The following is a 26,489-nucleotide window of genomic DNA, read 5'->3' on the forward strand; positions in this document are numbered from 1 at the left end:
CAAATACCACAGAGAAAAGATAAACAGACACAGAAGGGGAGAGAGATGGAGGCACAGACACTCATGGAGAAGGAAATACATGGAGAGACAGAGAGAAGGGCACTGGCGTAAACAAGCAGGGTTTGGGCACAACTGTGAGTTGGGAGCAGCAGGCTGGGCCCTGGTGAAACACGGACCTTTATTCTAACTCCAAGAGGTACTACAGTCCACAGTGGTGAGCTTCATGGCTTAGGAATTAGGTTGCAAGGACCAGACAGAGTTCAAGTTTCACCCTCCCTACATACTAGAGGTTTGTGATATTGAACCACTTAATTAAACCTCTGAGCCTCAGTTCCTCATCTGTAAAATGGAGATCCTCATATAATGCACAAGGACCCTTACCTCACAGGTTTTGGGGAGTATGTATATTAAAGGCTTAGCACACCCCAAGTAGTTACAAATGCTGGGCTTCATCATTCTAAGTCAGAGTATTCCCCTAGACCAGCGGTTCTCAACCTGTGGGTCGCGACCCCTTTGGTGGTCGAACGACCCTTTCATAGGGGTCGCCTAAGACCATCCTGCATATCAGATATTGCCATGACGATTCATAACAGCAGCAACATTACAGTTATGAAGTAGCAACAAAAATAATTTTATGGTTGGGTCACAACATGAGGAACTGTATTTAAAGGGCCAGAAGGTTGAGAACCACTGCACAAGATACGACCTTAAGCAAATTGGTTCCTCCCTCTGCACCTGGGTTTTCCCACCTCTGAAGCTTCGAGGGTTTCCCTGTCTCTGCCTTCTTGCACCACCTTTTCTCCCCATTACCCTCCGCTGTGGTTCTTTGTGGCTGCTCCCAGGGAATGGCTTCTGTCCTTGGCAGCAGGTGCCTCTCCGTCTTGATGTCATGTAGCCACAGTCAGACCCAGTAAATGAATTGCTCCCCTCCTCTTGGCTGACGCCAGGAAGCAGCCAGCTAACAGCTCCCCGGAGGCGTGGATGGGAAGATGTCTGATTTTGGATAAACTGGAGGACTGCTTTGGATGTGGAACCGACCTGCCGTTGTTCCAGGTGGTGGCTGGTGGTCAGGAGCCACTGCCTCACACACGGGTCTTGCTGCGGCTGTCAGGGATGGCAGCGGGCAGGCGCTCGGCGTGTTGCGCGGTGTCCCCACAGTCCACAGGAGGCCCCGGGCTCCACACGCCCCACCTTTTCCGAGGCTCTTGATAAGCATCCACTGACCTTTGAGGTCCAGCCTGGATACTTGCGTGTCTGGGAGCTCTCTACCTCTCCACTTTTGACCAGTCTTAGAGATTGGCTGTTTGGCTTGTTGATGCTGATAAACTGTGACAGTGATGATGTTCAGCCGTACTTTGGTACAAAAAAATGTGTTAAGAAGGTGATATGGCTTAAAAAGATTTTAAGTTCTTTGTTGTTAGGAAGCAGGTGAACAGCAGAAATAAACCCAGATTAGCATCGCCTCATCTGCAAAACTTTCCCACTCTATGCCTCTGTGACATCGTGTCCTTATATGCACCACAGGGTCACGGACACCTGGTAGGCCGGTTTTCCTCAGTAGGCAGTTATCTGGGGAAGTGTGTACATGTGTGTGTGCCCTGCTCTATTGTTTTTGTAGTTGACTAACAAGTGTTTGCTTAATAACTATATATTATACTCTGTCATTTTAATACACATGGTCCTCAATTGATTTCTAAATTTAATTAAAAAATTTATCACAAATATATATATATATATATATATATAGCTACCTAGCACTCACTGCAACACTTCTAGCTGAAGAAAGCAGTCCCTGGTCTTGCTCTTCCCTAACCCCATTCCTGCTTCCTTGAGACAATCATTTTTAACTCTTTTCTTTGTATTTTTCATCTCTCTCTCTCTCTCTCTCTCTCTCTCTCTCTCTATATATATATATATATATATACATATATATATGTGTGTGTGTGTGTGTGTGTGTATATATATATATATATATACACACACACTTCTCACCCAAGGATATGTTTTTTACTGATTTGAGAGAGAGAGAGAGAGAGAGAGAGAGAGAGGGAGAGAAACGCACTCTGACCAGAGATCAAACCCAAAAACTTTGGGTTTAAGGGGTGATGCTTCAACCAATTGAGCCACACCAACTAGGGACATATTTTTAAATAATATGATTATGCCTCTATTTTTCTGACTTTTTTCAATTTTAAATATTATCTATTAGCTTTGCATGATATGATTTAACTTTCTGACACACATACACATGCACACATTTTATTCTCTCACCCTCCCAATATAGTTCTGCCACAAGTTTTGCTAATATATCGATATTCAGTGTTTATGCTAATATAAAAATGTGAATATTGTTCACAGCTGGGACATGTAGTGTATTGTGATTACATTTCCTTTCTTTTACAACTTTAATTTTTCCGGCACAATTGCCTCTTCTTTTGTTATTTGCTAGTTTTCTGTAGTCTTATCATTAATTCATCTCTAAATTCCCCAAAAGAATTGTAAAACTCCTCTCAACACGCAGGAACACATTGGACAGTAGATCAGTTTCATTTTTCCCACGGAGACATCCCTTCTGGAGCTCTTTATCTTCTGCTTCAATCTGGACGAGGGTCTCAAGTCCGCCGTGCAACTGCCATCCCGGACCTCCCGCCAGCATCATCCGGGGTTCCATTTGTTTATTTGGGGGCCTCTCTCCTCGGGGGGTTCTCATCGCTTGGACAGCACCTTCCTCTCGCTTGGTTTACTCTTCTGCTGTGGTCGAACACAACTTCCAGTCACGTCTGTACTTGCAGTTCCTCCAGCACCCCTGCCGTTCGGAGAGTGTTGTGTTCGATTCCTGAGACTCTCTCGGGTTCCAGGTACAGATCATCTTGCTTCTTCTAGCTCAGCCCTTACAGGTACGCGGAGGGAGAAAACGCTGAAATCTAAGTCATTTCGGCAGTTGTTCATTTGTTTCTTTTCCTCTAATGTTTTCTTGAAACCTCTTCCTTTCATTCTCCCCATTTTTATGTACTTATCCTTTCAAAACCTCTTTACTATAATTTTAGTAAGGCTTTGAGAGGAAGCCAAGATGAGCTGGAAGTCCAATTGATTTGTTTTAAGAATGTTTAAGGAGTGTAATTATTGGTTCTTCAGGTGGTATTCTGAACAAAGAAAACGTGTCTTAGCCTTCATTTAAAATTCAGGAGCCAACACGTAGCTTTCCTTTTCCAAGTTCTTTTTGGTTATGTTTTCTTAGAAATCCATTCTTGGGATGGGGAAGCATTAGGGACCACATCTCTTCCTGGCCAACTATCAGATGAAAACTGACAAATAAACGTATCAGTTATCTATTACCACAGCAATGCTGTGTCATAAACAATCACAAACCCTCGAGGCCTTGGGTAACTGCTCATTGCTTTCAGTGTGGATCCAGCTGCAAGGAGGCCAGGAGGCCCCACTGTCCTTGGCTGGCTTCTCTCACATGCCTGGGGCTGGCCGGCTGTCGGCTGACCTTGAATGGCCTCCTCTTTGGTAGCTGGGAAATTGGGTGCTGCTCCTCATGGCTGTCATCCTCCAGCAGGTGAGCCTGGTCATCTGCTCAAGCCTGTGACAGAAGCACAGGCTTCTATTTTTTTTTTTATTGTTTTATTGCCTGAAGTATTACAAAGGGTATTACATATATCTCCTTTTTCCCCCCGCCCTTAACAATCCCCTGGCCTCCCCTATCTCCCAGTGTCTTATGTCCATTGGTTATGCTCATATGCATGCATACAAGTCCTTCGGTTGATCTCTTACCCCCACCCCCACCCCCCCAAACCTTCCCCAGCCTTCCTGCTGTAGTTTGACAGTCTGTTCGAGGCTGCTCTGCCTCTGTATCTATTTTTGTTCATAAGTTTATAATGGTCTCTATTATCCATGAGTGAGTGAGATCATGTGGTGTTTTTCCTTCATTGACTGGCTTATTTCACTTAGCATAATGCTCTCCAGTTCCATCTATGCCGTTGCAAATGGTAAGAGTTCCTTCTTTTTTACAGCAGCATAGTATTCCATCGTGTAGATGTACCACAGTTTTCTAATCCATTCATCTGCTGATGGGCACGTAGGCTGTTTCCAGATCTTAGGTATGGTGAATTGTGCTGCTATGAACATATGGGTGCATATATCCTTTCTGATTGGTGTTTCTGGTTTCTTGGAATATATTCCTAGAAGTGGGATCACGGGGTCAAATGGGAGTTCCATTTTAGTTTTTTGAGGAAACTCCATACTGTCTTCCTTAGTGGCTGCACCAGTCTGCATTCCCACCTGCAGTGCACAAGTGTTCCTTTTTCTCCACATCCTCTCCAGCACTTGTCGTTTGTTGATTTGTTGATGATAGCCATTCTGACAGGTGTGAGATGGTACCTCATTGTTGTTTTGATTTGCATCTCTCGGATGATTAGTGACTTTGGGCATGTTTTCATATGTCTCTTGGCTTTCTGAATGTCCTCTTTTGAAAAGTGTCTATTTAGGTCCTTTGCCCATTTTTTGATTGGATTGTGTATCTTCCTTTGTTAAGTTGTATGAGTTCCCTGTAAATGTTGGAGATTAAACCCTTATCGGTGATAACATTGGCAAATATGTTCTCCCATGCAGTGGGCTTTCTTGTTGTTTTGTTGATGGTTTCTTTTGATGTGCAGAAGCTTTTTATTTTGATGTAGTCCCATTTGTTTATTTTCTCTTTAGTTTCCAGTGCCCTAGGAGCTATATCACTGAAGAAATTGCTTCGGCATATGTCTGAGATTTTGTTGCCTTTGGATTCCTCTAGTATTTTTATGGTTTCCCATCTTACATTTAAGTCCTTTATCCATTTTGAGTTTATTTTTGTGTATGGTGTAAGTTGGTGGTCTAGTTTCATTTTTTTGCATGTATCTGTCCAATTTTCCTAACACCATTTATTGAAGAGGCTGTCTTGACTCCATTGTATGTTCTTGCCTCCTTTGTCAAATATTAATTGAGCATATTGGTTCGGTTGATTTCTGGGCTCTTTATTCTATTCTAAGAAGCACAGGCTTCTTGAAGCACCAACTCAAAAATGACAATGTTACTTCTGCCGAATTCTACTGGCCAAGCGAGACATCAGGCTTGCAGACTTAAGGATGAGTACAGCGTCTCTAGCTCTTTACTTAGAGGCACTGCAAAGTCACGTGGCAGTGGCTGTGGATATGGGTGTGTGTATGTGTGTTTGTGCATGTGCGTGAATCTACTATACCAATTAAAATCAGGGATTCTCCAGATGAAATCTGCCATTACAGTGTAATAGTTTGCTTGACCTTATCATCTGATGTCTCATGAACTGTTGCCTGTGTATGGCACCACTGAAATAATATAATACATGGTAAAATCCTGCTGGGACAGAGGAAGCTGACAGCTCTGACCTTCACCCTGTCTGATGATCCTGGTCTCATCGAGGGGATTCCTTGGGATTTTTAAAAATCAAGATTGTTGACTGGGTTAAAAGAAAAACCACCCAGGTCCTTCCCATAGGGGAGCCTCTCCGGCTTTCTCGTATGGTCTCCACACTCTTGAGCCAGACCCTCCCATTTTTCTCTGGACCTAACCTGGGGCCCCAGAACTCTGACAGAGAAGGGCAGGGACATATCTGCTCTTCCTCTTACCTCCTTGAGTTCTCATGGGATTACTCAGTACTTGAATGGCAACCTTGTAAGTGGGGCTGTGCAGAAAGTCCTGGTCTCTCAACCCCACTCCCCTGCCCCACCCTCAACTGAACACTCAGGAGGTTTTCCTTCTTTTAAACCAAGTGGGGCTGAGTGATGTCGGGACTGGAGCCAGTGTCTGCTGCCTTGTCCAGGTGAGCAGGGGTGACAAGGAGCCTCCCTCAGAGGGGTCTGCGGGGGTCAGAGGGGTGTTGCTCATTGGGGTCCTTGAGAAGCCCTGCCGTCTGTTTTATTCCGATAGCTGTCACCTGACCTGCCCTGGCTCCTCCCTGACTGCTCTCTGGCTCGCATCCTTCCTCTGGTTCTTTGTTCCTGGCTGTCCATCCCGCTCCTACCCCTCAGCTGACCTCTAGCCTGCCACACTGCCCCCAGCCCCCTCCCCGCCATCAGCAGGGCCTCCTCACACCTGGGAGGGGAAGTGACACTCCAGAGGGTCACTGTGCACCGTCCTGAGCAGGTCTGACCACCTGCTCCATGTTCTGCTCCAGGCTTGACCCCAGGGTGGGCCCCTGGAAGGTTTCCTTGCCTCAAGGTCTCTAGTTCAGGAAAGAAAGACCTGAAAGTCGTGCTTCCGTCATACAAGTGCATTTGCTGAGGAAAATGTGGACTCAGAGAGTCATTGTTCCTTGAAAATGGAGAGGAAGAAGCTCAGCCACATCTCAGCGGCCACATCTGTGCCAGATCTCAGGAAGGAAATGCCACTGTGCCTCCCACAGAACCCACAGGCCTGAGAGCCGTGGCTCCAGGGAGAGAGACCCCAAGCAAGCACTTCCTCCCTCAGGCCCGGCTTCCTCCGCCCAGGAGAGGCGAAGGGCCCAGTCACTGTTATCTTTTTTAAAAATTGATTTTAGAGAGAAAGGAAAGGAGAGAGAGAAGGAGAGAGAGAGAGAGAGAGAGAGAGAGAGAGAGAGAGAGAGAGAGAGATTTGTTGTTCCACTTATTTATGCATTCACTGGCTGATTCTTGTATTGGCTTGACCAGGTATTGAACCCATAACCTTGGCATATTGGGACGATGCTCTAACCAACTGAGCTACCCGGCCAGGGTCCAATCACTGTATCTTAATGCAAATAAGACTGCAGTCCCCTGCAATGCATGGGGAAAGTGGGAGCATTTGGGGAAGACCTGGGGGCTAGAATGGGAGGGAGGCACAGCATCACAGAGGGGCCAGTGGGAAGTGGACAGGATGTGCTAGGCCCAGACTCCTCCAGGGACGACCCAGGTCTAAGTGTTGTGAAGGTATCTTCCAACCCAAATGGTGTTAACTTCAATGTTGTGATCCATAACATTAGTGAAGCTACGATGTGTGAATCACTAGGAGATGCCAAGCAGTGTACTCAGTGCTGTACATGTCGCTTCATTTCCATTTCATGCCTTCCATGTGAAGGAGCAATTAATATTCCCATTTTACAGCTGAGTGAATAGGTTAGGTAACTAGCCTAGTGTCACACACCAATTAGTATTGCCAGCAGTGCTAGGGATCACATCTGGGTGCAGGGTCTGTAGTCCTGGCGGGATTTCCATGAATCAGGCTCTGGGCTAGGAAGCCTGGAACAGGGAGGTGAGGGAAAGCCCACCCACAGCCCTAGAGATTGTCATTCAAGGCCTGTTCTAATCATCAGAGTGAGGTAGGAATGGGCAGCTATGGAAATTCCAAACAGGGCTCAGGGGCAATCGAAAGGGTTTCCTGGAGAAGAGGGCATTTAAACTGGAGCTTTAAGAAGGAGTTCAATGGTAGAGAGGGATTCTAGGCAGACGGCCTGGCTTTTGTGGAATGCCAGGTGGGGAGGTTGCAGAAGGCAGGTGTGGTTTGGCCACCTGTGTTTTATGGTATATTTTGGTGGGAACCTGGTGTGAAGAGGAGACTGGTGGGAAATAGGCTGAAAAGCTAGGTTGAAGCCATAGTGATGGCAGCACTGAATGCCAGGATAAGGAGCTAGGAACAGGGAACAGGGACTTGACAACAAGTTTGCAACTTTATTCTGTGCTGTAGAAAAAGTGGGAAAACCGGCAGATACTGACTATACCCAAGCACAGGTAGTCCAAATAGGTCTGAGAAAACCCAAAACTATTTTGAGGTTTTTTGTTTGTTTTTGTGAAGAAGCTGGAGGTCCTCAGCCCAGAGATCCGTGCAGGGCTCCACACGCCCGGTTGGCAAGACAAAGGACCAACTCCTTTCTAACTTGCTCGGACTTCCTACTGGGAAAACCTCACCGGACTACCCCGAGAGGACAGCCAGCTCCTCAGCCTGTGTGATTCATGCAGGAAGGGCCAGGTGCCCCGGGGCTCCTGGGGGAGGGAGCCAGTTCATCTCGAAATGACTCAGCTGTGGCCTCCACTGGCCACATGATCCTGTCGTTTTCAGTAATAGCCACAGACATGACTGATTTGCCTAGTGTCACCTGCAAGTGTCCTAGTTCCTGATGCCACTGTGGCCTCAGCTCGAGCTTCAGAATCAGGTTTGCAGCTGGGCCATTGCCTCAGCCTCTCGGCCAGGGGGGTGGGAGGGAAGGGAGACTGCTGACCTGGGTGGGGCCTGGGGCTCCAGTCCTGCCTCTGTCCTCACACTCACTGCGTGACCTGGGCCAGGCCCTGTCTCTGTCTGCGCAGCTGTCGCCTCTCCGAAACCTGTGAGGCGCTGCACTGGATACGCGCGGCAGAAACAGTCGTTCTCGTTCCCTCTCCCAGGGTCTCATCATAGCTGAGCACCCTTGCAATTAGTCAGTAAATATTTCCTTTGTGTCGACTCACTTTGTAAAACATACCAACTGATGTCATTTTACCATTTCTGTAAATGAGGCATCACTTGCTATAAACGGACACTGCAGTCAGCTATAAAAAGAGTAAATGCTCACTCTCATGCCACCTGAGATCAGTGCCTGGGCCTTCCTGGGGCATGAGCACACCCACAGCGGCTTCTCAAGCACCACGCACACTGGAAGCACCCGGGAACTTACTAAAATGCAGGTCCCGGTTCTGGAGGTCTGGGTGGGGCCCGAGACTCTGCATTTCTAACAAGCTCCCAGGGGACATGGCTGCTGCTGGTCCAGAGTCCCCACTTTGAGGAGCAAGTCCCTGGGGTTTCCCAGCCCTCACGCTCTGAGGTAGGGTGAGAACGCCAACGGAAACACAGCAGTGACTCCTCTGGGAAACATTTGGAGTGAATGCAGACCCACATCCAAACTTAGAAACAGAGGCTTAATATAAGAGGAAAACTGCTAGAGAGGTGCTATTTCTTTTCTCCCAAACATACATTTTCTTTATCTTTATTCATTAACATTTTTGTTGTCTCAGCTCACAGCCTCACAACTGTGGCTCTCCTCACAGCCCCCCATCCCCCAAACACTTAATTCAAAGACTTGAGCATAAAAAACATTCCAACTGGGATCATTTTTTCAAATCCTCACCAGAGGATATTGCTCTTTAGAGAAAAAGTGGAAGGGAGAGAGGGGTGAGGAGAGAGAGGGAGAGAGAGAGAGAGAGAGAGAGAGAGAGAGAGAGAGAGAGAGAGAGAGAAACATTGATGTGAGAGACACATCAAGTGGTTGCCTCCCACATATGCCCCGGTCAGGACCAGGGATTGAACCTGCAACCCAGGTACATGCCCTGGACCAGGAATCATCAAACCCAAAATGCTTTAGTCTGTGGGCCTACACTCTAACCACTGAACAACTGGCCAGGGTCCAACTGGGACCTTGATCATAAATCATACAGCCTTGCTTGCAGCCCAGGCCAGGCTCGTGTTGAAAGACAGAGCCCAGAGCTCTGGCAAGCTGCCTGGCTATTAGGGGCTTTCCCTCCTCTGACCTCCCGCCACACTCACAGTCAGACCCGCACAGCACCCACTGACTCACCATGGCTCATGTGCTCATATCACGTTTTCCCAGATTGTCATAAGCTTTAGCTACAGATGGTGGGGTGATTGGAGAGGGAGGGGAGTGAGGCTGTCCCTCTGGGCCCCACACAAGGCTGAGGACATTGGGGGCCCCTGGCCAAGTGTCATCTCTGTCTAGGACAGGTAGGGTTGACTTTATGAGAGGTGTGAAGGGGACAGTGCGTAGTGGCTGTGTGGTAGCTTGGGTGGATCACTCTTGTGCTCCTTTTCTGAAGAAAATAGGCTCCAGTTGAATGCAAAGGCATGTCCCCCTCCGAGTCGTTCCAGAGCCCAGATGTCCTCCCTCCCTGTCCAGCTGCTGGCAGGTCACCAAGAACCCATCTCCCAGGAAGTCTTGGCCTCCTCGATACAATCCAGTGCGATCCTCATTGTGCCTCTGTGGGCCCAGATGCTCTGGGGGAGGAGAGTAAAGCCAGGGGATCAGGGGGATCGGGGCAATTGCTAGAGGAGCAGGAACGTCATGTGCCAAACAGAAGCCTGACTGGGACCCCAGGACAGTTTCTCTGAGCATGAAGAGGGGGTTGGAAAGACCTAGCCCCAGCTTCAAGTGCCTGGAACGGGGCCCCCTCTGGTCTTCCCGCCAGTCTCCTGCCTCCTGCTCTCAGTCAGCCGGTCCTGGACTGCACAGAGGAGAGACGCAGCCAGGATTCCATCCGTCCTGGAAAACACTGGGAAGGGCTGCCTTCCTCCCATTCCTGAGACTGTGGGCAGAGACGACAAGAGTTCAAATACAGAGGAATCCAATCTTTAGGAGAGAAGAGCACAATCTTCTCTCAATCAGGTCATTCTCTTAACAACCTGCCACGGCTCCCTGTTGTTGCAGAATGAAGGTCATAAAGTCTATAGGACTGACTCAGGGTTTCATCTGTCCCTGTCTGATTCCAGACCCCAAGTGTGTCCCTGTCTCCATGGGTGAGACTCATGACTGCTGTCTGTACTTGCCAATGGAACAGCAGTGTCAGAAGAGCGGCCCTCCCACGAGGCCAGAGCCAGGGGTACCTGTAGCATCCTGCTTCAAGGAGGCAGGGAAGATGGGAAGCCCAGGTCAGCACGGCAGCCCAGGAACCACAAGCCCCTGTTGCTGGCTGTCCAATGCGAGCCCGCCAATCTCACAGGGCTTTCAGATCACAACGACGGCTTCCATACCGAGGCCCTGGACCATGCCAAGGACTTGACATGCATTTCATCACTTTAGTTCTCCAACAACCCAGTGCAGTTGGTTTTGCTAGTTTCAGTGTTCAGAGAAGGAGATTGAATAAATGAATACAGACTTGTTTAGGGTTCAAGTTCCTTTTTTGCTGCCAGGACCTACTGCCTGTTTTATTTGAGGCTTAGGGCAACCCTGGGAGGTGGACATCATTAATCCTGTTTTACAGATGCTGAAAATAGAGCTTGGACCAGTGAGTTTGCCCAGTAGTTGGGTGGCTGAGCCAAGACCAAATGACATTCTCTACACCTGACCAGCATTTTCCCTTGTACTTCACCAGCAATTCTTCAAGACTCCATAGTTTATATGCCTTCTGAAGGGCTTGTCCTTATGATTGAAACTGGCCTAGATTGGGCATCAACAGGCCAGGGTCAGCCTGACTCTACTACTAGTGGCTATGAGACAATGACAAGCAAGCTTCTCTCTGTGGGCTGTGTTCACCTTCAGAGTTTCTTCCAGCACTAAAATGGAACATCCATGAATATCTGTTGTGAACATGTTTAATAATACAGAAATATAAAAAATAAAAACAAATAAACAAAAAGCTAAGTCATCATTGTTTTACTATTGTAGAGGCAGCAGTTGTTAATAGTTTGGTATGTTTCCTTCCAAATTTCTCTCTCTCTCTCTCTCTCTCTCTCTCTCTCTCTCTCTCTCTCCCTCCCTCTCTCTCTCTCCATAAATAAGCATTCATTGGTTTATTTATCATCCTACAATTTACCTTTTCATTTAAAATATTTTAGTGATCTTTTCATGCCATCATACATATATGTGTTTTTTAAACAATATAACTTGTACATACTTCCTCATCAGTAGATCTTTCCCTTCCTTTAAAATGGTAAATTATTTTTATAGTATGAATAAGCATAATTCATTTGGGCATTTAAATTATTTCTATTTTTTATATTATAAACAATGCTAAAATAAACATTTTGTGCATATTTCTACACATGTGTGGACATATTTCTTTTTTCTTTCTTTCTTTTTTTAATCCTCACCTGAGGATATTTTTACCATTGATTTTCTAGAGAGTGTGGATGGGAGGAGGAGGAGGGAAGTGAGAGAGACACATTGATCAATTGCCTTCCGCAAGTGCCCCTTGTGAGGCTGGGGAACCTGCAACTGAGGTACGTGCCCTTGGCTGGGAATCAAACTAGCAACCCTTCAGTCTGCAGGCTGATGCTTTAACCACTGGGAGAAGCGTCCATGGCTGGACATATTTCTTTAATGTAAATTCTCAGAATTAGAACAACCAGATCGAAGAACATACACATTTAAAAGTTTTAAAGAAATTTGCCAAAATCACTGTCCAAAGAGCCAGTTGACCTTCCTGTTCATAGTGCCAGGGAGCAGTGCCCGGATGTTTGCATTCTCCCTGTTTGAGCCTGGGAGGCACGTGCAGGTAGTCTTATAATCATATTGCAGATGAGTTCTCGGTGTCACACAGGAGCTGGGGCAGCACTGGGATTCAAGCCCTATGCCCCAGATCCTGATTCTAAAAGCTCTGCAGTCTTGAGGTGATGGCTGTGATGGAAAGAACGCTGACTTTGAGGTCAGAACTCCTGGGTTCAAATTCTTGCCATGCACTTCTGTGACTTTGGCCAAGATACTTAGTCTTCCCAACCTCAGTTTCTTTATGAGATAAAGATGGCAACACTATCAGGGAGGGACTGTTGTAAGGATTAAATGAGAATGTATTTAAGGGCCTGCCCCCTAAGAAGTGTTCTCTAACATACCCTCTCTTCTGGGGAGGTGGGGACTGAGAATTCTACTGCACCCTAGATAGAGCGTTTCTGCATTCATCCGAGAAGGTAGCTAAGGATTTATTGCCCAGCCACATACAACTCAAAAATTAGTGCTGAATATTCTTGAACGGCTTGCAATTCAAAAGGTTTTTTTCTTTATTTATAAATAAAAATGGTAGTTCTTCTCTGATGCAGCAAGAACTGGAAGTTGGTCCTGAATGTTAGAGGGAAAGCTCAGAGATTTTGTTGTTTTTGATACAGTTATGGGAGTGATTTCAGCAGAGGCCAAGCGGACTCTCAGCTTAAAACACTCCTAGCGGAAAACTCATTTCTCTGTGGGCTCACCAGAGGCTCATCTCATTATTTGTAGCCTTATGCTCTGGAGGTGCAGGATAATGGGAGAAGTAACAGATTGTTTCTGAAAAACAGCGATAATCATTCTCTCCCCTGTGTCTGGGCCTTTGAGGACTCCCTTCCCACACTGGCTCATAGCTTGTCCATGTGACTTGCCTTGGACGATGGGACTTTAGCAAATGTGTCAGAGACCCGAAAAGAACTTGAGCACTAGAGCTTGCCTCTCCTGCAGGCTTGGAGTACTGAGTTTACCACACAATTAAGCCTGAGCTCACATGCTGGAGACTGCAGGAAAGATAACTGAGGTTCCTCAGCCAACAGCTTGTCAATCACCATACATATGAGTAAGCCATGATGTCTCATCCAGTTTCAGCCAAACCACCAGCTGACCACAGATCAGCCAAGATGGCCTAAACCAAACTGACCTAGACAACCTACAGAATTATAAAAAATAATTAATGAGTCAATTTTAAGCCATTAAGTTTAGTTATTATACAGCCAAAGCTCACTGATGAAGATATTTGTTTAATGAATGTCTGGATGAACCAACAAGTATCCCAGAGTTAGAATAAATAGCCTTGTCTTAAGAGCACAAAAATGTTTCAGCACCTCGGACAGAGGCGTAGGGTGGGGTTGTATTTGAGCCAAGTTATGCTTACGCCAAGCCTGGGGTGAGATGGTAAGAGTGGCCAAGGACAAAGGACAGAAGTGTTAAAAACATGGCCCTGATATGGGCACTAGTGAGTCCTGCCAACATTTAACTCAGGAATCCCCTCAGTCCCAGACAAACTGCATGGTTGCTTATCCTATGAGAATGTGTGAAATGGTACACTGCAGTTGCCCCCGGTTGTTTCTGTCACCTACTACATGATGCCAGGCAATGGGGTAAAGCATTTGCAGGGCCAGTCTAATGTCCCACAAGAGCCCTCAGTCCCAGACAAACCAGGATTGTTGGTCTGTTACCGACTGCCCAAGTTCAGGTAACTGTAAGGCAAGGGGCTGAGCTGATGGCTGTCTAGCTAAGATTTGCTGGGAAATAATTTTCACTCCATTTTCTAACTGCCTTCTCCAGGCTTTGTACACAGCCTGGCTTACCATTATTTCCCTGAGGGAAGTCAGGCTTTGTGTCAAGGGAAACTTGTGTCTGTAATTTCATAATAATAATCTCTTGTTTTACTTTCATAAATCCTTCATAGTCACACATTATACAATATGGCTTGATCCTCATAACCATATTTGAGAAAACCAGAGGAAACAGGCAAATTTCCATTATCTAGTTGTTTCCTCCTCTTTTATTTTCTAACTGTGTGAGCCAGAGTAGGGGAAGGCAGACCAGAATAGGGGAAGGCAGACAAAAGAGACCAGAATCCAAAATTCTGGATTCCCTATGTTCTGAGACTTTTTCTAACTAGGATGTGCTCTTCGGACTCAACATCCAGGGACATGAAACCAATTCTCTCACACTTATGTTAAAATGAGAGGTCAGGATTCCAGTCTTTAATTCTTTTATCTCTGAATTTCTAGGAGTCTATAAAGGCTGAGGAGACTCGGGTCTTTTGTTCATTATATGGGGTGTTGTTTGGGAAGCCTTCCTAAATCATTGCCCGTTTTCCTGCTATGTATTGTGCTGGTGGGAGGCCTCAGAGTGAGCAGCATGGGTGGTAATTCTGACTTGCTACATATTTAGGATAGTCTCGGTCCTATGGGCTGGATGGAGGGGCTGCCCAGGTGCTTCATAGGCTCATGTGACTCACCCATGGAAAGGACAGGGGTGTCAGAGATTTGGCGTTGATTGCATCCCAGGCCTCAGATGCCCCCAGACCCCCTCCTTCCATCTCTGTGCCGCTTCCTGCTGCACACCAGCTTCAGTCTCCCAGGCCAGCATTCTCCATAAGGCTGGAGTTACATCTTCTTAGCTTAACCCCTAGAAAGGAAGGAACTCTTCATTTATTTCATTTTGAAAATAATTTCAGGGGAGGCCTCTGACTGGTCTGTCTGGTCACATGCCTACTCCTATAGCCAGGCAGGTGGTGATGGTGTGATGGGAAGCTTGCTTAAGAGCTATGTGGCTGCAGTTGGGCAGAAATAGTTCCCAAAAGATGGGGAGTCATTATCAGAGGAGGAGAGATGGAGAGCAATAAAGTAGGTGTCACTCACTACAGGTTCCCCCCCACCCCGCTTTGGGGGTGAGGAGCAGATGCAGAGAGCTCAACCACATGGTCTGAGGTTTGATAACCAGGAAGCTGGAGCTGGGATTTGAGCCTAGACAGTCTGACTCTAAAGTCCACGATCTTTACACTGTGACTTTCTACCTACGTTCCAGTCTCACACGGCAGCAGGGGTGGAACACATGACTTTTTGAGCCAGACCCAGCCTTGGACTGTGCAGGCCTGGGGAGACCTCCGTCTCAGGGCATTCTTGATGAGGCGGCACTGTGCTCAGGGGAGAGTTCTGGGCTAGAGATCAGGAGACACATGCATTAGTTTTAGCTCTCCTCTGCCTTGTGAGTGACCCTGAGAAAGTCACTTCCCTTCCCTGGATTTCAGCATCTTCTCTGCCAAATACAGATGATCATTCCCGAGTCCCTCCCATAGGCGTTGAGGAGAACTAATGAGATAATTCTGTGAGTGAGCTTTCAAAAGCTGAAAAGCCCACACAGATGTGAGGATTACTCTCATGATCCTGGGCCCCACAGGATTAGCTTAAATTTATGGCAACAGGAGGGATAGGGACTAACAGAAATGCTCAGATGTCTAGCAGCCTTGCTTAAATAGTGCAATACAATCTGCTTTGTAGGGTGGCTCCCTGATTGATTTATAGCGGGCCACTCATGTTGGGCTTCCTGACTCATCCTTGAACTCCCTCCTACCTCTCTCCCTGTTCTGGGTCAAGGGCCATGGGTTCCTTTTATGAGAAGGTATAAGGCTGGCCACATGGTTCTGGTTTCCTCTTCTCTTTTTTCTCCCTCAGGCTAAAAACCAGGACACTGAAATGCTTCTTCTTGGGACAACTGCATCTTGCCTGATTATTCGTTGTTCCCTGGGGGAGGAAGCACAGCTGTCGGAACCAGGAAGGATCGGAGGCTGCCATCCAATTCCATAGGAGGCCATGGGGAGAATCACCTGAAAAGAGGACTCCACTGGCAGAAACTTTTAGAGAGCCCTGGGTAAAGTGAAACTAAACTATTTTATTTTTATACTGCAGGACCTCTCAGGGCCTTTCATCACTAACGAGTTTCTCTTGTCATCAAAAAGAGGATATAGAAGCCACATGTTTATTTTATTTATTTATTTATTTATTTAGCAAGATTTCCCCCTCTGACAGTATTTTTGTAATGTGTGCTGTGCTGAACTTTGGAAAAGAGTGACCCAGTGTCATGCCCTGATTTCACAGGCGGGGCAGGGAGACCCAGGCAGGGCAGTCAGGTGGGGCAGAGACCTGTCCCCTCTCCCTTGCTCCAGGACTCTGTCCCCAGCGCCACCTCGCTCACATCAACTCAAGAAACTCTCTGCCTCTAAGAGAGTTCAAGTTGCTTTCCAATTTGGAGGTGCCATTGGGTACTAAGAAAGCAGAGATTTCACCTTCTTGGTGAAATGCCCACGATAGGAGGGAGTGTGAACAGGGATGCCTTTGGTTTTCATCTTCACTGAGGACCAGACGAGAGGAAGTGAAGAAAGAAGACCCCAGAGTAGAAACTGGGGTGCTGCTCATGGGTCACAGGTTACACGTGGTTGTTCATTCAACAATTACTTGGTGGCATCCTGACCTGTACTCCAGGAAACATGGCTCATGCAGGATATGTCAACTTGAAGAGCAGCCCAAGAGCTCTAAGGTGTGTGTTCTTAGGCCCATATGAGTAGCACTGGCGGGGAGGGCCCAGTGGTTGCAGTCAGGAGGGTGATGAAGGCCACAGCTACTATTATGGAGCTCCTGATGGGCCCCAGGGACTGTTCTAGCAGCTTTGCACATGTTTGCTCATCTATTTCTCGCTTCAGCTCTGCGATGTAGGTGCTGCTGCTATCATTGCAGGATTACAGAGGATGAAAACGAAACCAGGGAAGGTTAAGGAGCTTGCCCAAGGTTGTAGGGCTCATGAGTGGGAGAGCCAGCACACATTTCTCTCCAGCAGGCTGACTGCAGAACTCGCACTATTAAACCATAGTGCTCTACCACTGCAATGGAGCAGTAAAGGGTGTTGGGAAATGCTGCTCTGATTGGCTATGGAATCCATGGAGATACCCCATGGATTATTGATATTAGAACTGGAATAAGCCTCATCAGTCATTTAGTCCACTCCCTTCATTATAACTGGTAAATAATAGGCTCCGGTAGGACAACAGCCTGGCCAAGATCAACAACTTTCAGCCACCCAGACTCAGTGGAATTCAACTTCCTGGCAACAGTGGGAACCCTGGGAAGTTCTTTGCCTGGAACCAAACTCAGCCTTCTTGCCTCTCTCCCCACAGCACCCTTGAGCCTCACCTGGCCACACTGGCCCCATTTGACAGCCTGGATCCAGCGTTCATTGAGTCCCACACCCAAATGGAACCCAGGGTCAGACTGCCCCTCACACACTGGAGAATAGAACTGACCCTCCCAGCCCCATCTCCTCCATCCATGCCCATATGTTGATCCATCTTTAAAAAGAAAAAGAAAAAATGACAGAAGAACTGAGACACTTTAAAATGATTTTGAAATCAAATAACTTCCCCCCAACATCACAAATTATTAAGATCCCTACATCAATACCCTTTATCCATTAACCGTCTTTCTAATTCAATAAACAGGATTTTAGACTCTGCCCCTCCCACTTCCCTTTCCCGATCAGGGGAGGCCATGGGCTGCTTCCAACACAGTGCGTATTAAGCCGCGCAGGTTGACGGATCTTTAATCTTGCCAAACACATGTTGAGAAGAATAAAACCAATTTTGTTTAGGAAATCAAGGGCCAAACTCAGCTGAAGTTAGCTCTTTGGGTAATCTTGCCTCTAGTTCTGACTAAGGAGGCCATGAGGCTTTACTGGGTAGTCCTTGAAGAGACCAGAATCATTGGGTCCAAAGCGAAAGAGAGGGATAGAGGCCTCATTGGGAATTCCTGCTCCAAATCCTTTTGATTTTTTCCTTTCAGCACAGAAAGCAGCTCCAATCCAGGCTGCTCATAGACCAAAGCTAATCTGGGTGTAATTCCCCTCCCAGCTCGCTGTACCCTTAGCAACATATAAATACAGATTAAAGGGTTATATAAATACAAATTTCTAATTAATCAATGCAAATCCAGCTACTGCAGGACATGGAGTTCAACTTTTTTTGTGAGGGGTTTTCTTCTTTGAGTTCCATTTACAAAATGCAAGTCCTGTTTCTGTGATTTCTAATGCTAACGGCCCTGGGGTGGCTGAGAGGTCTGACAGTTGCCAGAAATGTGCCCATGGTGGCCTCAAGCCTCAAGTTCTTATCAGGAAACTTTGGGTCACAGACAATGCACAACTCTGTGTGGGGTGGAGAGGTTGGGCTTGGGACCAGTCATTTGAGGTTCAGTTCTGGCCTGGTCCTTGACTGGTATCATCATTCTTGAAAAGATGATGATACCTGGCTCAGGGGGTTGCTATAAAGATTAAAAGCCATGCTTGAAAGCATGTGGCATGCGAAATACTCAAAGTGATTACAAGCAAGGACCGCCCTGGCCAGTTTGCTAAGTGGATAGAGCATTGGCCTGTGGACTGAAAGATCACAGGTTCGATTCCAGTCAAGGTCACATGCCTGCATTGCGGGCTCGATCCCCAGTAGGGGTTTGCAGGAGGCAGCCAATTGATGATTCTCTCTCATCATTGATGTTTCTATCTCTCTCTCCCTCTTCCTTCCTCTCTGAAATCAATAAAAATATATTATAAAAATTGTTTAAAAGCAAGGACCTACAAGCAATGCTACTTTACACAGCATGGCTCTCATTTAAAGTTGAAAGAGAAATAGCTTCCCAGACAAGAAAAAGCTAAAGTAATTAACTACTCCCACCAAACTTGTATTACAAGAAATGTTAAAGGGACTTCCTTAAGAAGAATAAAGGGAAAAAAATAGAGAGAAACATAAATATGTATAATGTCAATAAATATGTATCCATCATTAATTACTTTAAATGTAAATGGATTAAATGCTCCAATCAAAAGACATAGGGCAGCTGAATGGGAAAGAAGACAAGATCCATACATATGCTATCTACCAGAGACCTACTTCAGATTGAAAGACACATAGAGACTGAAAGCAAAGGGGTGGAAAAAAGATATTTAATGCAAATGGAAATGAAAAAAAGCTGTGGTAGTATAACTTACATCAAACAATATAGTCTTTAAAACAAAAGCTATAATAAAAGACAAAGTAGGCCACTACATAATGATGAAGGAATCAATACAAGAGGATATGACCCTTGTAAACATTTACGTACCCAACATAGGAGTACCTAAATATATAAAACAAATATTGATGGAAATAAAGAGAGAATTTAACAGTAATGCAGTCATAGTAGGGGACTTAAACACCCCATTGACATCACTGGATAGATCTTCCAGACAGAAAATCAACAAGGAAACAGTGGCCTTAAAAGACACACTAGACCAGATGGATTTAATTAATATTTTCAGAACATTTCATCCCACAGCAGCAGAACATAGATTCTTCTCAAGACATGGAATATTTCCCAGGATAGACCACATGTCAGGCCACAAAACAAGTCTCAACACGTTTAAGAAGACTGATATTATATCAAGCATCTTATCTGACTACAAAGGTATGAAACTGGAAACCAATTACAAGAAAAAACCTGAAAAACACATTTAGTAAACACAATAACATGTTACTAAACAATTAATGGGTTAACATTGAGATCAAAGAAAAACCTCAAAAGATACCCTGAGACAAATGAAACACAACAACCCAAAATCTGTGAGACATAGTGAAAGCAGTCCTAAGAGGGAAATTCAGAGCATTGCAGGCCAATCTCAAAAAAACAAGAAAATTCTCAGATAAGTAATCTAAACTTACACTTAAAGGCAGTAGACAAAGAAAGCCCAAAGTGACTAGAAGGAAGAAAATAAAGATCAGAGCAAAAATAAACAAAATAGAATCTAAGAAATACAAAAGAGTAATGAAATATAAACAAGACTGATAAACCTTTAACCAGGCTCATCAAGAATCAAAGAGAGAGAACTCAAATAAATAAAGTCAGAAATGAAAGGAAAATAACAACTGATACCACAGAAATACAAAGGATTACAAGAAAATATTACAAACAACTATATGCCAACAAATTGAACAATCTGAAAGAAATGGATAAATTTCTAGAAACATATAATCTTCCAAGACTGAATCAAGAATCAGAAAATCTGAACAGACCAATTACAGCCAACAAAATTGAAGCACTAATAAAAAAACAAAACAAAACAAAACAAACTCCAAACAAAAGTCCTGGACCAGGTAGCCTCACAGGTAAATTTTATCAAACATTTAAAGAAAAAACTAACAATTTTTCTTCTGAAATTACTCAAAAAATTCAAGAGGAGGCCAGCATTATCTTAATTCCAAAAACCGGATAAAGACACTACAAATAAAGAAAATTATAGGCCAATATCCCTGATGAGCATAGATGCAAAAATCCTCAACAAAACATTAGCAAAACGAATTTAGTAATACATTAAAAAGATCATATACCATGATCAAGTGGGATTAATTCCTGGGATGCAAGTGTTGTACAAAATCCACAAATAAATTAACATGGTACACCGCATAAACAAAATGAAGGATAAAAACTATAGGATCATATCAGTAAATGAAGAAAAAGCATTTGACAAAATCCAATATCCATTTATGATAAAAACTCTCAGAAAAGTGGGAACACAGAAAACATGCCTCAACATAATAAAAGCCATATATGATAAACCCAGAGCTAACATCATACTCAATGTGGACAAACTAAAAGCAATTCTTTTAAGATGTCCGCTTTCACCACTCTTATTCAACATAGTAGTGGAATTCCTAGCCACCACCATCAGACAAGAAGAAATTAAAGGCATCCAAATTGGAAAGGAAAAAGTAAAATTGTCATTATTTGCAGATGACATGATACTGTATATAGAGAACCCTAAAGATTACACCAAAAAACACAAGAACTGACAAATGAATTTAGTAAAGTAGCAGAATACAAAATAAATATTCAGAAATTGGTTGCATTTTTATTCACCAACTAGAGGCCCGGTGCATGAAATTTGTGCTGGGGGGGGGGGGGGCGTGTTCCTCAGCCCAGCTTGCACTCTCTCCAATCTGGGACCCCTTGAGGGATGTCTGACTGCCTGTTTAGGCCCGATCCTGGTGGAATCACACAATCCAGAACTGCTGGCTCCCAACCACTCACCTGCCTGCTTGTTTGCTCCAACTGCTCCTGCTTGCCAGCCTTATCACCCTCTAACCACTCCCCTGCCAGCCTTATCGATGCCTAACTGCTCCCCTGTCGGCCTGATTGCCCCTAACTGTCCTCCCCTGCAGGCCTGGCCGCCCCAACTGCCCTCCTCTAGAGGCTTGGTCGCCCTTAACTGCCCTCTCTTGCCAGCCTGGTCACTCCCAACTGCCTTCCCCTAGAGGCCTGGTTGCCCCCAACTGTCCTCCCCTGCAGGCCTGGTGACCCCCAACTGCCCTCCCTTTCAGGCCTGGTCCCTCCCAACTGCCCTCCCCTGCCGGCCATCTTGTGTCCATATGGGGCAGCCATCTTTGACCACATGGGGGTAGCTATCTTGTGTGTTGGGGTGATGGTCGATTTGCATATTACTCTTTTATTAGATAGGATAATGAACTATCAGAAAGGGAAACTAAGAAAACAATCCCATTTACATTTGCATAAAAATAATACAGTACCTAGGAATGAATTTGACCAAGGATATTAAAGACTTGTTCTTGAAAAATTAGAAGACACTGAGGGGAGAAATTGAAGAAGATACAAATAAATGGAAGCATATACCATGTTCATGGGTAAGAATAATTGATATCATTAAAATGCCCATACTACCCAAAGCAATCTATAAAGTCAATGCACTTTCAATAAAAATACCAATGGAATTTTTCACAGAACTAGAACAAATAATTAAAAAATTTATATATGGAACCACAAAAGACCCCTAATAACCTTAGCAATTATGAGAAATAAGAATAAAGTTGGAGGGATTACACTACCTGATATCAAACTATACTACAAGTCTATAATAATCAAAACAGCATAGTACTGGCATACAGACACATAGATCAATGGAACAGAATAGAGAGCCCAGCAATAAATCCATGCCTATATGATCAATTAATATTTGACAAAGGAAGGAAGGACATACAATGGGGTAAAGACAGTCTATTCGTAAGTGGTGTTGGGAAAACTGAACAGATACAAGCAAAAAAATAAAAGTAGACCACCTTATTGCATTATATACAAGAATACACTCAAAATGGATTAAAGACTTAAATGTAAGACTCAAAACCATAAAAGTCCTAGAAGAAAACCTAGACAGTAAAATCTCAGACATTTCTCTTAGCAATACTTTTTTCTGATATATTTCTTTGGGCAGTGGGAACAGAAGAAAAAATAAACAAATGGGACTATATCAAACTAAAGTTTTCCACAGCAAAGGAAATCATCAACAAAATGAAAAGAGAACCCACTGAGTGGGAGAACATAGTCTCTGAGACATCTGATAAGGGGTTAATATCCAACATTAATAAGGAATTTACACCACTCAACACCAAAAAAGCAAACAATCCAATTAAAAAATGGGCAGAGGACCTGAATAGACATTTCTCTCAAAAGGACATACAGATGGCTAGTAGACATATGAAAAGTTGCTCAACATCACTAATCATCAGAGAAATGCAAATTAAAGCCACAATGAGCTATCACCTTACATCTGTCAGAAGGTTATCATCAATAAATCAACAAATAATAAGTGTTTTCAAGGATGTGGAGAAAAGGGAACCCTTGTGCACTGCTAGTGGGATTTCAGACTGGTCCAGCCACTGTGGAAAACAATGTGAAGATTCCTCAAAAAATTAAAAATAGAACTTCTATATGACCCATTGATTTCAGTTTGGGTATATGTCCAAAGAAACCTGAAACACTAATTCGAAAGAATATATGCACTCCTATGTTTATTGTAGCCAAGATCTGGAAATAACCCTAGTGCCAATCAGTAGATGAGTTGTTAAAAAAGCTGTGGTACATATACACCAAGGAATACTGTGCAGTAGTAAATGTCAGGACTGACCAGCAGACCCTGAGCAATGGATGAATGATCATTCTGACACACATTTCTATGAAAGAGAGGGCTAAGGGACTGCCTGGCTAAAGGAACCAGACAGCCCCATTTGCCTGCCTCCTTAGGTTTTTATTGTAGCAACAGCTTGAACTAAAATTAACCTCTAGATATTATCAGCAGGGTAAGTATCCTTGAGAAAATACATGTATCTGTAGTGTCTTTTAAACAAGGGCCTTTAAAGAATAAACATAAAGATTCCAGCAAAACCCGGGGGCTCAGACTTGTTTGGAAAAGTCAAGGCAGGGTCTGCTGCCTTTGGCAAGGTCCCCCTAGAGGCCTCTGACCTTTCAGAGATTCCTCCTTACAGACTTTCCAACCAAGTCCCGTGCTTCCCCACAAGTAAAAAAGAAGGCACTCTTACCTTTTGCGATGGCATAGATGGACCTAGAGACTATAATCTTAAGTGAAATAAGTCAGTCAGAGAAAGACAAAGACCATATGATTTCAATTATATGTGGAACCTAATGAACAAAATAAACTGATGAATAATATAGAACCAGAGGCATAGAAATATAGAACAGACTGACAAATGTCAGAGGGGAGGGATGTGGGGGAAACTGGATGAAAGAAGATGAAGGGATTAACCAAAGAACATATATGCATAACCCATGGACACTGATAGCAGTGTGGTGATGGCCAGAGGGAAGAGGGCCAGGGTGGAGGTGGGCAAAGTGGGAGGGAATGGGGACATCTGTGATAGTCTCAACAATGAAAATAAAGTTATAAAAGGTATATGGAAGCAACCAAGTGCTCATCAATAGACGATTTGATAAAGAAGTGGCACATATATATAAAGGAATATTATTTGGCCATAAAAAATGAAATCTTATCAGTTGCCACAGCATGGATAGACCTAGACAGTTATTATGCTCAGTGAAATAAGCCATTCAGAGAAAGACGTATACCATATGATCTCACTTACATGTGGAATCGGAAGAACGCAATAAACTAACAAAATATCAGTGGAAATAGGGGGACCACTTTGTAAAGTATATGATTATCACTGTTTACACCTGAAACTAACTCAAAATAATATTTAAAGTAAACTGTAATTGAAAAATAAAATTTGAATTAAAAAAAAAGTTTGTGGCATGGTTCCCAGTAAATTGCTAGCTGCTATAGCTGTTTATCTTTGAAGACAAAGATTCTAGAGGGTGCAGTGCAGGAGGCAACAGCCACACATCTCAAGCCTGAATCTCTAGCCTTTGCCTGGCAGGATTCTGTAGGTTCGCATGTGTCCCATGTAGAGAAGTGGGGTCACGGGTCTGGGAGGAGTGTGGTCTGCCTGGACTTTGCAGCCTTCTTTCCTCATTGTCCCACTGAACTGCCCCAATGTTTGAATGAGACAACCCCAGGGTGTGATCATACATAGGCTTAGCAAGAAAGCACATTTCACAACAGCATCAACTGTGGTAATAATTGTGGTGATGATGGTGGGCCAGGCATGCTAGGAACTATCTTACTGTACCCATAAAGATAAACCTATGCAGTCGATATCAATTCTAGTCTCATGTTTTACATGAGGAAACTAAGACTTTAAATGGGCTGGATAACTTGCCTTATATTTCAGGGTGTTCCTTAGACTGGCTGCCATTTTTCTTCCTGTCTTCACTGTTCTAATGCTTTTCCCCATGGGCTGTGTGAGTGTGTGTGTGCACACCTCCCCCCACGTAAGTGCTCAAGCAGCCACATACACTGACGAGCATGTCACATGCATGCTATGGCTCACTGTTGCCCACAGGCCCCCAGGCCTGCCCGCTCAATAAGGGAAACCTCACTGAGAATGAGTCAGGGGACGGAGAATGCGTCAGGGAAGAGGGAAGAGGATACGTTTGAGAGTATTTTCCAGCTGAATGAATGTAATTATCAGACCCATATTGTGTTACCAGTGAAGTCAGTCGGGGTCATAGGTTAGAGTCCAAAGCTCCTGCAGGTTCAGCATTTTGTGCAGACAGATGTGTTCAAATTGTTCTCTAATTTTTCTCAGGCCTAGGCTGTGACTTCAGACCTTATCTGTGACCTTGGGAAACCCCTGGACATCTCTGGTCCTCAATTTCCTTATCTGCAAAGAAGCCCCCCAAACCCTAAATCTTGCTTATCTACCTCAAAGGGCTATCATGAGGCTCAAATGAGAAAATACGGAACTTGCTTTCAAACAAATTGTGGAATGAAAGAGGGGGGAATGGACAGGAAAGAGCTCACAGACAATGAGCTCTTGAAAAGTGAGGCTAGGCAAATTCAAGTGCTCTGTCTTATCCACCACCCTCTGTAGAAGCACCAGGGCTGGGATTGCCCAGGCAGCCTGGGAACTACTGAGTGCTGTCACTTTAAAAGTAGAGCGAAGTGTTCATCAGCTGGGCTATTTTTTCAGGTGTGTTCTAATTGTACTAATTAACTCTAAGGTGGATTTTAGCACTCCAGCCTCCATTGCTACCTTCAAATGCCAAAACAAATCTTGCCATAATTACCAGCAATCCTTTTCATTACCGGCTGCCTAATTATCCTATTAATAGCACATCCTAAGAGACAGTATTTGCTTGGCAGGCAAATATTTGTTTTTAAATGAGCAAACACAAAGACAAACTGCTCTGTTTGCAGAAGGATTCCAAATGCAAAATGGTTGATGTTCATGCAAAAAATAATAATCTGAGTAAAACAAAATGCTTAATCCATGTGAAGCATTTAAGCATTCATTATATATATATATATAACTAGGGGCCCAGTGCATGAAATTTGTGCAACGGGGGGGGGGGGGGAGTCCCCTTAGTCTGATGTGCACCCTCTGTCACATTCTGGGACCCTGGCCGCTCTGGGGTTAGGCGCAGGCTTACAGGCTCAGGGTGGCCTGGCTCCCGAGGCCACCTGTCCCGGGGACACAGGCCTTTTGACTCTGGTGCGCATGCAAGCAGCCCAAGAACCTCTACCAGCTCCCTGCCCAGTGCCTGTGTATGCAAATTAACCTGCCATCTTTGTCAGGTTAATTCGCATACTCACTCTGATTGGCTGGTGAGCATAGCAGAGGGATGGTTAATTTACATGTTTCTCTTTTATTATATAGGATAAAAGCATAATATGCTAATTAGACCAGATGTCCTTCCGGACAGCCTTTCAGACGAAGCCGGGGCTGCAAGTGAAGCCTGGGTCCCGGGTGCCTGCTGGCAGCAAGAGGGAAACCAGGCAGGTTGCCAGAGGGAAGCCAGGGTCCCAGGTGCCAGAGGGAAGCCAGTGCCGGCCACTGGGGGAAGGAAGGCCTACT

Source organism: Myotis nattereri (genome assembly GCF_964212035.1).
Source record: "Myotis nattereri genome assembly, chromosome: 1".
Classification (NCBI taxonomy): Eukaryota; Metazoa; Chordata; class Mammalia; order Chiroptera; family Vespertilionidae; genus Myotis; species Myotis nattereri.